This window comes from Lycium barbarum, chromosome 9, assembly GCF_019175385.1.
Source record: "Lycium barbarum isolate Lr01 chromosome 9, ASM1917538v2, whole genome shotgun sequence".
NCBI lineage: Eukaryota > Viridiplantae > Streptophyta > Magnoliopsida > Solanales > Solanaceae > Lycium > Lycium barbarum.
The window spans coordinates 98,268,051-98,281,115 of record NC_083345.1 but is presented as its reverse complement, the minus strand read 5'-3'; positions in this window follow the sequence as shown (position 1 = coordinate 98,281,115).

The following is a 13,065-nucleotide window of genomic DNA, read 5'->3' as shown; positions in this document are numbered from 1 at the left end:
TGATAGAAAATCTTAATTTAATTGTTGATATATGATGCAATTGTGAATCTTACCAGTTGAGTGAGGTGATGATGAAAGCCTATCTCCATGAGCACATTTTGTTTTCCGGCGAACTGGTGGTGGTCGGAGGTTGGCCGTGCTCCACCAATATTTCTCTGCCAGTTTGTTCAGCAATCCATCGTCGGGGCCCCTCCAGACCTCTTTCCGTCACAACTTTTCAAATTCTTCGGTCCAAGTTCTCAGCTTAAACTCAACAATTAACAACTTGAAAGTTTTCACCAACCAAAACCTACGTGTATAATTTATTGTTGTCTATATATCCAAATGTATATAGCACAAAAATAATTGTATTTTTTTTTATATCACAGTGTATAACACATCAATAATGTGTATACCAAAATGTATATCCCAATTTTATTTTCCTTCTTTGTGTCATTGTGTGTAAAAAATGTATATTAAAAAATTACTTTTCATCTTTGTATATCTTAGTGTATAACATATAATTACTTGTGGATATACACTAATATATATAGAGCTACACTGATATATAAAATGAGATTTAGAATCATTTGTTCAATAAAAAAAGAAGAAAAGAGCTTCTTTAACGGAGCTTTGATTTTCTTCCTTGATCAAACCACCTCTACACTACTCCAAATCATCCCAAATTTGATATATGTACTATCAAAAAAGATTTCCAATCGTTTGGCAAAACAACCCCTCGAAATTGAATCCAATTTCGAAAAATCAAATTTTGAAATCGAAGCTTCTAATCTTCTTATGGAGTTTCTGGTGAAAGCTTCTGCTGCACTCGACAAAATGTTTTTCCTTACACTGCGGATCAAGGCAAAGATTTCGCAAAGGCAGCAAGAAGAAAATTGCATGGATAAAATTTAGCCGAGAAACTATGGAAGTGAGAGAGTATGGTATAATGGGGAGACTACAAAGGGGGTACCTTTTTAATTGGAGAGAAAACATTAATTGACTGTACAATGCTAAAAATTAAGAAGGAATTTTGTATCTAGGATATCATCTGCCAAAAGCTAAAACCTGGGTTGTTCTGCGCCGATGTATCTCGTCACTGAGACATCATTTTTTTTCTTATTCTTATTCTATATCCCCCTCTTTTCCTACAAGGGCTTCACTGGGAATAACAGGAATGACTCATCACTCCTCAATTCATGCCTTCAAGCAGCCTTCACCTTTACATAAAGCCACTCATATCTTTCTTTACAATCACCTCAGTTACTTCAAATTCTAAAATCAAGACGAGAATCATATTCATCTCAATCGTTCAATCTCAACCTTTGACAATAATATAGGCCCAACACAGTTGCACCTCTCATGTGGCACTCTGCCGTAGCCCTTTACTAATAGGTAGAATTTACGATTATATTGGTACATGTAGTTTGATGGCAACAATCAGAATTTATTAGAAGCGCCAATCTCGCTAAACACAAGCAACTCTCAAATATTTAAATATTTTAAAAATAAATTCGTGGCCTAATAGCTTTAGAAGATTTCTTCTTATAAAATGACGGTGTTCATAGCCAATCCAAACTATTTGATTAAAACTTAATTATAAATTTTTTATCAAATATATTAAAATATTTATCAAATGTGAATTTAAGACTCAAAGTATCTAACAAGTAATATTTCAAAGCATTTAGCTTTCAAACGCTTAACTACTAATGAATAAAATTATCCAAATCAAATAGCACTCGATACTTTATCAAGACAATTGGAAATCTTGATTCATATTCCTTTTTGTGTCTTTAACGTCAATATAAGTTTTCATAAACTTATGAAATTTCACTTAACGTGCTATTTAAACAATTAGCTTCAAGGCTAAATTTTCATGTGAGCATATAGTTTATAAATCAATGGTACGTCATATGCAGTCGGATTTATAAACATACAAGTGTGCACTGTATCTTGTGTGTGGGTGTCTTGTATGTGTCATCTATGCCAATGCTGTGGAAATCATTAAAGAGCATCCCGGCGAAAAAGAAAACTCCGTTGAAGAAAAAAGCAACATGATTTTTCGGTGAAGTGCCCCTTGATCTTCCGGCGGAGCAGCCGCGATGGTGCAGTGGGAACATCGACGGCTAGGGTTTATAGAAGAGAAGATAAGAAGAAAGAGAAAATCTCTAAAATCACTAATTTTGTGGGTCTTGTGGGAGGTCGTATATATTTTGTAAAGAAACTATTGTTATGTTTTGAACATATAATAATATTATTAAGAGATAATACATAAACCCGGCTAAGCTATCACTGTTTTGCAAGTGTCACTAATTTTGTGGGTCTTGTGGGAGCAATGGCGATCACTTTTTTCTTTTACTACTTTGAACTATAATTTCTTAAAGTCAAAACTCCTTGTAAGAATATCGCTCAATGCGCCTAGGGGCCATACATGTTACATATATTTTCCGCCCCAAATTAAACTCTTGTAATTAATACATACTAAATAAACTAGTGAAAAGTAAAAGCTAAATAAAAAATGAAAAATGAAAAATAGAAAGAGATCGGTCATTGATTTTGTTGTAAAGGTTTAGGAGCACCAATTCTTTCATTATATACTCTCTAATTTTGGTTGAAACTAGGGATTACTTGTCACGATCCAATTTGCGGGTCATGATGACACCTACACTGTTTCACTAGTAGGCGAACCATCCCCAAAAGTTGCCAACTCATTTGGAAAGAAAGAATGAAAAATAAATACACCAAGAACAATATTCAATAGTTTCAATATAAATAAAAGGAAATGCAGAAATGTAAATAGTCTTTACAACCCAAAATATGGTCTAAATGGTACAAGAGCGCTAATGAGTCTGATACAAACCCAAAAGATAAATAACACTATCTGTGGGAATCAATAGAAAGTAAATCGAGAGGAGAAGTCTAGGGGCCACGAATCGGCCATGTAGCTCACCATGAAACTCGTAGATGTTATGCTTTGGGATAAGCCACGAGGTCTCAAACTGGAACAGGGATCAGTATCTACACCAAAAAGTGCAGAAGTGTTGTATGAGTACAACAACTAGTACTCCGTAGGTATCATAGACAGACAACGAAGGAATCACGCATAAAGTATATAAAGATTGAAAACAACAATTAATGGAACACTAAAGCTAGCATTCCTTAGTCTTAACTATTTAGTCATGCTTCCTCTACTCCAACAAGTAATCATGTATCACATAGTAAATAAAATGAATGAATGAATGCAATGCACTGTTCAATCTCATACCTGGTACACACATGCTATAGGCCATGCCTTATAGTCATGATCTATGGGGGAATCGCGAGGTCCATATACCCCTCAACTCCATTCGGCATACCCTCGAACTGGGTGAGAATCATATCATATCATGTCTTATCATACTCGGAACCATTTCTCTTCGGGCTCTAAGAACGTCATTCTTACCTCTTTCTCGGCCTCGTCGGACCATCTCGTATCTCATTCAAAGTCTCACTCCAATGAATATATACATGTATGCATGGATAAGTACAACATGCATGGTATTATGTGCCAACAATGTCATGACGTATGAAATAAGTGTGTACACCACGAAATTACATAATATCACTCAATATCAAGAATGATTTCTCTTTCATGACTTATATGAAATATGGAGTGATGAATGCAAAATGAATCAATATTTACACCTATTAACCAAACATGGTTATCCTAGCCCAAATAAGCAACAACCATACCAACCTAATGGATATATCACCACAACCTATGCCCGTAGGCTTAACATGCTTTCCCCGTCACAATAATCTACTTACATTAATTATCCGAACAAATACATTGGTACCCACCCAAGTGTTCATCACAATCACTAAGGTGGGACCCTTTTTCACGCCCAATACCCCTTCAACATTTATTAACTATATACATTCTCCAATCGGAGTCTAAAAGAGTAAACCGCAACCTACCTCGAAAGCCGAGTAGGAGCCACGAACCCTCAAACTTGAGCATTCCCACTCTGAAGCCCATCTAAACGAGCAAAATCTATCAAATACGAATTCTACATTAACACACGAGTCTGTAGACATCCATATTGCTTAATAATTCGGGTCCAAAAAAGTCACTCTAAAAGCCAATCCCGAGCCCCAAAGGTCAAAATCATAATTTTCTTGCTAAATCGGGTTCAATATAGTGAAAATACTATTCTACGAGGTTAAATGAATTCAATGGTACCCATGTGCTATACTTCTACTCGTAACTAAAAAACAGTCCCAAAATAACTAAATGCGAGCCCTAAGAGTAAAATTGGAAATTTAACTTAAATTCATCTTACCCATAGTCTAAATAGTCATAATCCTAAAAATCATGAAATTCTAATCACAAATGAACCATGAATTTCATTGATTTCTCTTAAACCCAATTTATGGGAAAACCCTTATTCTACAATCCTAAACCATGAATGGAATTAGTAAATAATGGATGGAATCATGATTACGTATAAGATGGTTAGGAACTTACCCCAAAGAAGAATCTTGAACTTAACACTTGATTTCACCCAAAACCAAGCTCTAGAACTTGAGTTATGTGAAAATGAGGTTTAATCTCGAACTTGGGTATAAGCTTCTGCCCAGTTAATTCCTTCTACACGACCGCAAGAGTTGTCTCGCGATTGCGACCCAGATCCGGCCCAACCATCGCGAACACGACGGTGGCCTCGCGATCGTGATGCCCAGGCATGGCCCAGTACCCCATCCCCACTTCGTGAACGTGATAGGGCCCCCCGAACGCGAGGAGCGCAATCGTGGTCCCTCCCTCGCGAATTTGGTTTTGACACCCAAAACACACCCAGAACACCCCAGACACATAACCAAATGCATTTCAGTCATATAACACGCTAAGAACTCATTCGCGCATTCAGAATTTCCAAAAGAGGTCATCTTGACCCGATGTTGATCAAGGTCAACTCCAAAATCATGAATTGTCATAATCACAACCAACAATCCAAAACACACCCGAACACCTCGAGACCCGAACCAACTACTCTACTAAGTCAAAAATCACGTTCCGGACCTATCGGAATCATCGGAATTTAATTCCGGATACGTTTACCAAAAGTCAACTATTTGTCAAAAAAATTCCAAAATTGAACTTAAAAACTCAAAACCAAGATTTCCTCTCTGATACTAATCTGATTGTCTCGATAACTGCGCCACTTATCTCGACAAGTCAAATATGCCAAAATAAAGCTAAGGAAAGAGTAGTTTGGACAAACAAAAAACAAATCATCAAAACGACCTAACGTGTCGTTACACTGCCAAAATATTAGGGCTTTATTTTGGAATTTTCTCTCTCAAAAGGTAGTATTTTCTTGGATTTTATGCCGGTTGTCCACAACTTCCTAAAATGATCATTTTCAACCTCAAGAAAGTATCTACTAAAAAAGATAGGATGAAATCAAGAAAAAGGTAATTGAAGAAGGTATTATTTCAATAATGCAGGGGAAAGTAAAAGAAGAAAGAGATAGGTAATTTAAGATGTAACCCAAATATATAAAAGCAAATTAATTCGGTTACAGAGGAAAGTGAACCAGATGAAGAAAAACTACAAAAAAAAATATAAAGGAAAGAAAGAAGAGAAAAAAATTAAAACAATATTAATTCTCGACTTATAGCCTTTTTCACCAAGCTTATAAAATCAGTTTATTTTAAAAAATATATTTTTCAAAAGTGCTTTTCAAAAGAGTATTTTTTGTAAGAAACCGTTTGTGTTTGACTAATTAATCTAAAAAACACTTTTGGGCAGCAATTAGTGTTTGACCAATCTTTAAAAAGTGTTTAGAAGTGTATTTTTCTCAAAAGTGCTTTTGAAGAAAAACTATTTTTTTTTAGATTCTGCTACTCCCCAGAAGTACTTATTTTCTCCCAAAAGCTTGATCAAACACCTCACTTTTTTTTTTAAAAAAAGAGCACTTTTTGAAGAAAAGAAATAAGTGCTTTTGGCCTGCTAAAAACTTGGAGTAAATATCTCAAAAGGTCACTCAACTATGAGAAATTATGTAACAAAGGCATTCAACTCTGTTTTGTATCAATAAAATCACTCAACTAAGGGTAGTTCTCTTAGAAAGTCACTCAATTTTGTTTTTTAACTTAAAAGTCACTCAATTATTGATATTTCACTTACAAAGTCAGTCAACCTATCTAAGTACTAAATTTTTGTTAATTTTTGTTGATATGAAATTTATATTATTTTTTAATAAATAAAAATATAGCCATGTTAACCATTTTATTAATCCGCCCCACTTGACCTAACCCGCTCTATTTTTAACCATTTTATTGACCCAACCCACTTGATATTTGAGTGTATCATTTATTAAACAGTAGTAAGAAATTTTTCGTTATTTCTTTTTTGTAATGCTATGAATTGCTTGTTCTTGAGCTAAGGATCTACCAGAAACAACCTCTCTATTCCAAGGTAGGAATAAGGTGAGTACACTCTACACTCTATCCTCCCCAGACCCCACTTTGTGAGATTTCACTGGGTATATTATTGTAATAGTAGTAGTAAGAAATTAGCAGATGCATTAAAATTTCAAAATTCATAATTATATTGTCACGTGAGAAGATGCATTAAAATTTCAAAATTCATAATTGTCACGTGAGAACACAACTTGTCATTCAGTCCCATGATAATGTTATCCCGCAAAAGCTAACTATTCCAACCGTATGTCAGCTACGAATTCAAGTGTTAATTGTTATCGCCTAATTTATTAAACCTTTGCATAAGATTTGGATAATTAATATGCTAAGAAAAATTAGAACCCAGTTTAGCCAAATCATGTGTAGATAATCATTTTAAAAAAATTGATAAAAGTTTGGCAACAGAAGCAGATACACCCTACAAATGATTTGAAATAGAATATAGATATACATATAAAAAGTTACTAAAATATTAACAAATATTTAATTTTAAATCATAATTTCAAAAGTGCTATGTTTTCGGTGATAAGAAAATAAAAGTTAAATAATTTAGAAATTCATAATGAGATAAGGTTAAAAATGATGGTAAAAAAAAAAAAAAGGTCTTGGTCAATATATTTTTAGCGGATCGGGTGTTAGTGGAGCGGGTCAATAAAATGGTTAAAATGAGTATCTTTTTATTTCTTAAAAAATTAGCTTTAAATATAAATTTCATGTTAGAAAAATTTAATTAAAAAAATTAGTACTTAAATAGGTTGAATGACTTTCTAAGTGAAATACCAATAGTTGAGTGACTTTTGAGTTAAAAAACAAAGTTGAGTGACTTTCTAAGAGAATTACCTTTAGTTGAGTGATTTTATTGATATAAAACAAATTTGAATGATTTTGCTACGTAATTCCTCATAATTAAGTGACCTTTAAAGATATTTACTCCAAAAATTTAAATAAACAGGCTATTAAGCTAGCCACGTCTCTAAAAATGTATCAACAAACAAGTTACCATATATTCAAGTCAGGAGAATTGAATCCTGTAAAGTTATAGTTCCAGAGGACTGCGAAAACAAGACATAGTTTTAAGTATACAACTTACAAAAACGTAATAGTTTAGGATAATCTTTTGAGCCATCAACTTTATTATTAATTAGGATAAATATAAATTTATTTTAGTATACTAGTAAAATCCCAAAAATTTCCCTTTTCTTGCTGCTCCTGCATTCCAGAAACTTCTGGTGCGTTCCCCTGTGAGCGTGGGCTCACAAGCCCATCCTTTCAGCATTGGCCAGTTACTCTCAAATTCAATTTAAGTGAAACTTTCTCTGAATTTTTTAAAATTTTAATATAGGTAAAATGTAATTAATTTATAATCGGAGAAGGGCCAAATACACCCCTGTACTATCGGAAAAGGGTCAAATATATCCCTCGTTATACTCTGGGTCTAAATATACCCCTGCCGTTATACTTTGGGTCCAAAAATACCCCTGACATTATACTTTAGCACAAATATACCGATTTTAACGGAGAGACACGTGTCATCATCTTATTGGTCTATTTTAAACTATTTCTTAATTAATTTTAATTCAATCTATAATCCGGTATCCACTTAAACGACCCATACCCATACATTTTTTATTTTGATGTACCTTTAAAACCTGTAAACTTGTCAAAATGTTTACATACAATAGATCTAATTTTCGTGGTTTTCCTTTTCTTTGAATTAGTTCCATTAGTAGTTGCATGAGGTGTACTTTCACCTGCATGCAATTCTGCCATCTATGAGAACAAACAATAAATCTATATCAGTTACACATTAGATCACTTAGATAACCAGCCACAGAACCAGAATGAATCATGATAAATAGTGTAAATATGTAGTAAAAGAATATTTTGTAAATCTTCTATTTTAGGTTAGTATATCCTAATAGGACATTGTAACTATGGTATATTTACCAACTCAATCAATGAGAATAATCACGGAATTAATCTCTTTCATGGTATCAGATACTAGGGTTTCTTTTCCTTCTCTTCCGCTGCCCTAATTCTCCGACGTCCTCTACCCACTTTTCCGACGTCTTCTTCTTCGATTTCCGTCCATTTTTCTTCCCTTCCATCAATGGCAGGCACCAAGTTCCATCCTGCTTTGGCTGTCTCCAACATCAAGAATCACATCCCAATCATTCTTGAGATGGAAACGGATCATTATTCGGCTTGGGCCGAATTATTCAAACTTCATGCCCGGTCTCACCGTGTCCTTTCCCACATTCTACCAACCGGAAAGGAGAAGGATCCTACCACCGACGACGAAAAGGAGTTGTGGTCCACTTTGGATGCCACGGTACTTCAATGGGTATATGCAACCATCTCCACGGACTTATTGCATACAATCATCGAAGAAGACCTATCGGCAAAGGAGGCCTGGGATCGCCTCCGTAATCTTTTTCAAGACAACAAAAACTCCCGTGCCGTTGTTTTGGAACATGATTTCTCTCATGTCAAGATGCGGGATTTTCCAAACGCTTCGGCGTATTGCCAACGCCTCAAGACCTTAGCCGATCAACTTAAGAGTGTGGGGGCTCCGGTGACCGACAACCGCCTCGTTCTCCAACTAGTGGTTGGACTCCCAGAGGCATACAAGAATTTGGGTACCTACATCCGCCAAAGTAAGCCTCTTCCACCATTCTCTGAAGCTCGGTCAAGTTTGTGCCTTGAGGAAAAGGCGTTGGCTAAAATGCACGATGACTCGCCCGCGGCTATGGTGGCTAATTCCAAACGTGATTTTGATGACTTTTCTCATCTAGAAAATTCTGGTCGTTCTCACCATCATCGGGGCAAAAATAACAACAAAAATCGCGGCTCTAGCGGCGGGAATAATAACGGCGGTGGCCGTGGTTCGGGCGGCGACAGTGGCAGCCGACGCCGTGGAGGACGCCCCTCAGGTGACCAGCAGCAGTGGAAACAACCCTCCTCACCGTGGCAGTGGGGTTGGATGCCTCAGTGGGCTCCCCCTTGCCCGTATCCTACCACGCAGTGGGCTCGGCCACAGCAGTAGTGGCAGCCGCCATCTTCTTCGTCTGGCCCGAGGTCGCTGGCCCAGCCTGGCATTTTGGGCTCGCGACCATAGCAGCAGGCATATGCAGCCGCGGGCCCCCCGACGCAATGGACTCCGACGGATATTGAATCGGCCATGCACACGATGACGTTGAACCAACCCGATTCGAATTGGTATATGGATACCGGCGCCACGTCCCATATGACATCCACAAAAGGTACTCTCTCATCTTATTTTAATTTGAGCAATCGTAATACTGGCATTGTTGTTGGTAATGGTAATTCAATTCCAATTCGAGGTTGTGGTCATGCTAAATTGCCTCCCCCGAACCCTCCTTTATTGTTAAACAATGTCCTTCATGCGCCAAAACTCATAAAGATTTTGATATCGGTTCGTAAATTTACTACTGATAACTATGTGAGTGTTGAATTTGATCCTTATGGGTTTTCTGTGAAGGATTTCCGGACGGGGATGGCTCTCATGAGATGTAATAGTAGGGGTGCTCTCTATCCATTGTCCACCTTCAAATTTTCCACCAATTCACCGTCGACTTTTGCTGCCTTGTCTTCTACCCGTTGACATGATCGTTTGGGCCACCCGGGAGCTTCTATTTTGGATTTTCTTAGGCGTAATAAAAGCATTGAATGTAATAGTTCTAGTTCATCTAGTATTTGTCATTCTTGCGTTCTTGGTAAACATGTTAAGTTTCCATTTGCTAGCTCTATTTCCGAAACTTTGTTTCCCTTTGACATTATTCATAGTGATTTGTGGACTTCTCCAATTTAGAGTTCTATGGGTCATCGTTATTATGTTCTGTTTTTGGATGATTTTACCAACTATTTGTGGATTTTCCCTTTGGCTAGAAAATCTGATGTTTACTCAAAATTCATGGATTTTAAGACCCATATTCTTACTCAATTTGAACGTCCTATCAAGAATGTCCAATGTGATAATGGGAGGGAATATACTAATAGTCAATTCGGAAAATTTTGTGCATCCAATGGGATGTCTTTCCGTCTTTCGTGTCCTCATACATCCTCTCAAAATGGGAAAGCAGAAAGAAAAATTTGTTCACTAAATAATGTCATCCGGACTCTTCTTGCTCATGCCTCCATTCCTCCGTCTTTTTGGCATCATGCATTGCAAATGGCGATGGATCTCATTAATATTTTACCAAGTAAGCTATTGGGTCACAAATCACCTTTAGAGGTCCTTTACCAACGGAAACCATCTTATTCTCATCTCCAAGTCTTTGGGTGTTTATGTTATCCCCTTTTTCCGTCTACTACTATTCACAAGTTGCACCCTCGGTCAACTCCATGTGTTTTTTTGGGATATCCACCAAACCATCGTGGCTACAAATGTTTTGATTTATCCTCAAATAAAATCATTATTTGTCGTCACGTTTTATTTGATGAGACTCAATTTCCGTTTTCCAAAATCCATACTCCGGCTCCCACCTTTTATGACTTCCTTGATAATGGCCTCTCTCCTTACTTGATCCATCATATAGCCGCCAGCCCTCCACCGCTGCCCTGTCCCCCTCCGTCGCTGCCCGTGACTCAGGACCACGCCGACCCCTCCCCACCTGGGCAGCAGCCTCCATCGTCCTCTATGCAGGACCAGTCCGCCCCTCTCCCCCACCAGCTTCCCACCACCCCGCAAAACTCGACCATTTCTCCACCTGTCCAGCCCAATACCCACACACGCATGGTCACTCGTAGTCAGCGCGGGATTTTCAAACCCAAGCACCCATTTAATCTACATGCGGCGGTTACCAAGTCCCCATACCTCGTAAACCGTTGGATGCGCTACGTGACCCGAATTGAAAATTGGCCATGGATGATGAATATGATGCTCTTATTAAAAATAAGACGTGGGAGTTGGTACCCCGTCCACCTAATGTGAATGTTATTCGGTCTATGTGGATTTTTACTCATAAAGAAAAGTCTAATGGTGATTTTGAGAGGCATAAAGCCCGTCTTGTAGGTGATGTCAAAACACAGCAGGTTGGCATTGATTATGGTGAGACTTTCAGTCCGGTCGTGAAGCCAGCAACGATCCGCATTGTCTTAAGTCTAGCTCTATCTAAACATTGGCCCATTCATCAGTTGGATGTCAAAAATGCATTTCTTCATGGCGAGCTCAAGGAGACGGTTTATATGCATCAGCCTATGGGTTTTAGAGACCCATCTCGTCCCGATTATGTGTGTTTGTTGCGCAAGTCCTTATATGGGCTTAAACAGGCACCGAGAGCTTGGTATAAAAGATTTGCTGACTTTGTTTCTTCCATTGGTTTTGCTAATAGCAGGTCTGACCACTCCTTGTTCATCTATCGCAAAGGGCATCACTTGGCTTACATTTTACTATATGTGGATGATATTATTCTTACTGCTTCTTCAGATGCTCTCCGCTGTTCTATTATGGGCCTTCTTGGCTCAGAATTTGCTATGAAGGACTTAGGTCCTTTGAACTATTTTCTTGGCATTGCGGTGACCCGTCACAAGGGTGGTATGTTTCTATCACAACGAAGTTATGCTACGGACATTATTGAACGTGCAGGAATGTCCTCGTGTAATCCTTCTTCCACTCCGGTGACACTAAACCGAAGGTCAGTGCCTCTTCTGGCGATCTATGTGACGATCGCACTCATTTCCGGAGCCTTGCAGGTGCTCTTCAGTATCTTACCTTCACCAGACTGGATATTTCTTATGCCATACAACAGATTTGTCTTCATATGCATGCTCCACGAGATACGCATATGCTTGCTCTTAAGCGGATTATTCGGTATATTCAGGGTACTCTTGATCATAGTTTGCATCTCTACTCATCTTCAGTTATTGATTTGGTTTCATACACTGATGCTGATTGGAGAGGATGTCCAGACACCAGACGCTCGACATCGGGTTATTGCGTGTTTTTGGGAGATAATTTGATATCCTGGTCATCTAAGCGCCAACCTACTCTTTCCCGCTCTAGTGCGGAAGCAGAATATAGGGGGGTTGCTAATGTTGTCTCTGAATCATGCTGGATACGTAACCTCCTCTTGGAACTACATTGTCCGATCCCTAAGGATACTTTAGTTTATTGTGATAATGTCAGTGCCATTTACCTGTCAGGAAATCCAGTCCAACATCAGCGCACCAAGCACATTGAGATGGATATACATTTTGTTCGTGAAAAGGTGGCGCGCGGCCACGTCCGTGTCCTTCATGTTCCGTCCCGATATCAGCTCGCCGATATTTTCACTAAAGGACTGCCACAGGTCTTATTTGAAGATTTTCGGGACAGTCTCAGCGTTCGTAAACCTCCCGTTTCGACTGCGGGGGTGTGATAAATAGTGTAAATATGTAGTAAAAGAATATTTTTTAAATCTTCTATTTTAGGTTAGTATAGTTTGTATCCTAATAGGACATTGTAACTATGGTATATTTACCAACTCAATCAATGAGAATAATCACGGAATTAATCTCTTTCAAATCAGATAAATTTCGAGTCAGTCCATACAAGAAATCCTCTAAATACAATCGAAAATGGATTTGATAAAATTCAACAGAATCTAAGAAATGATCAAA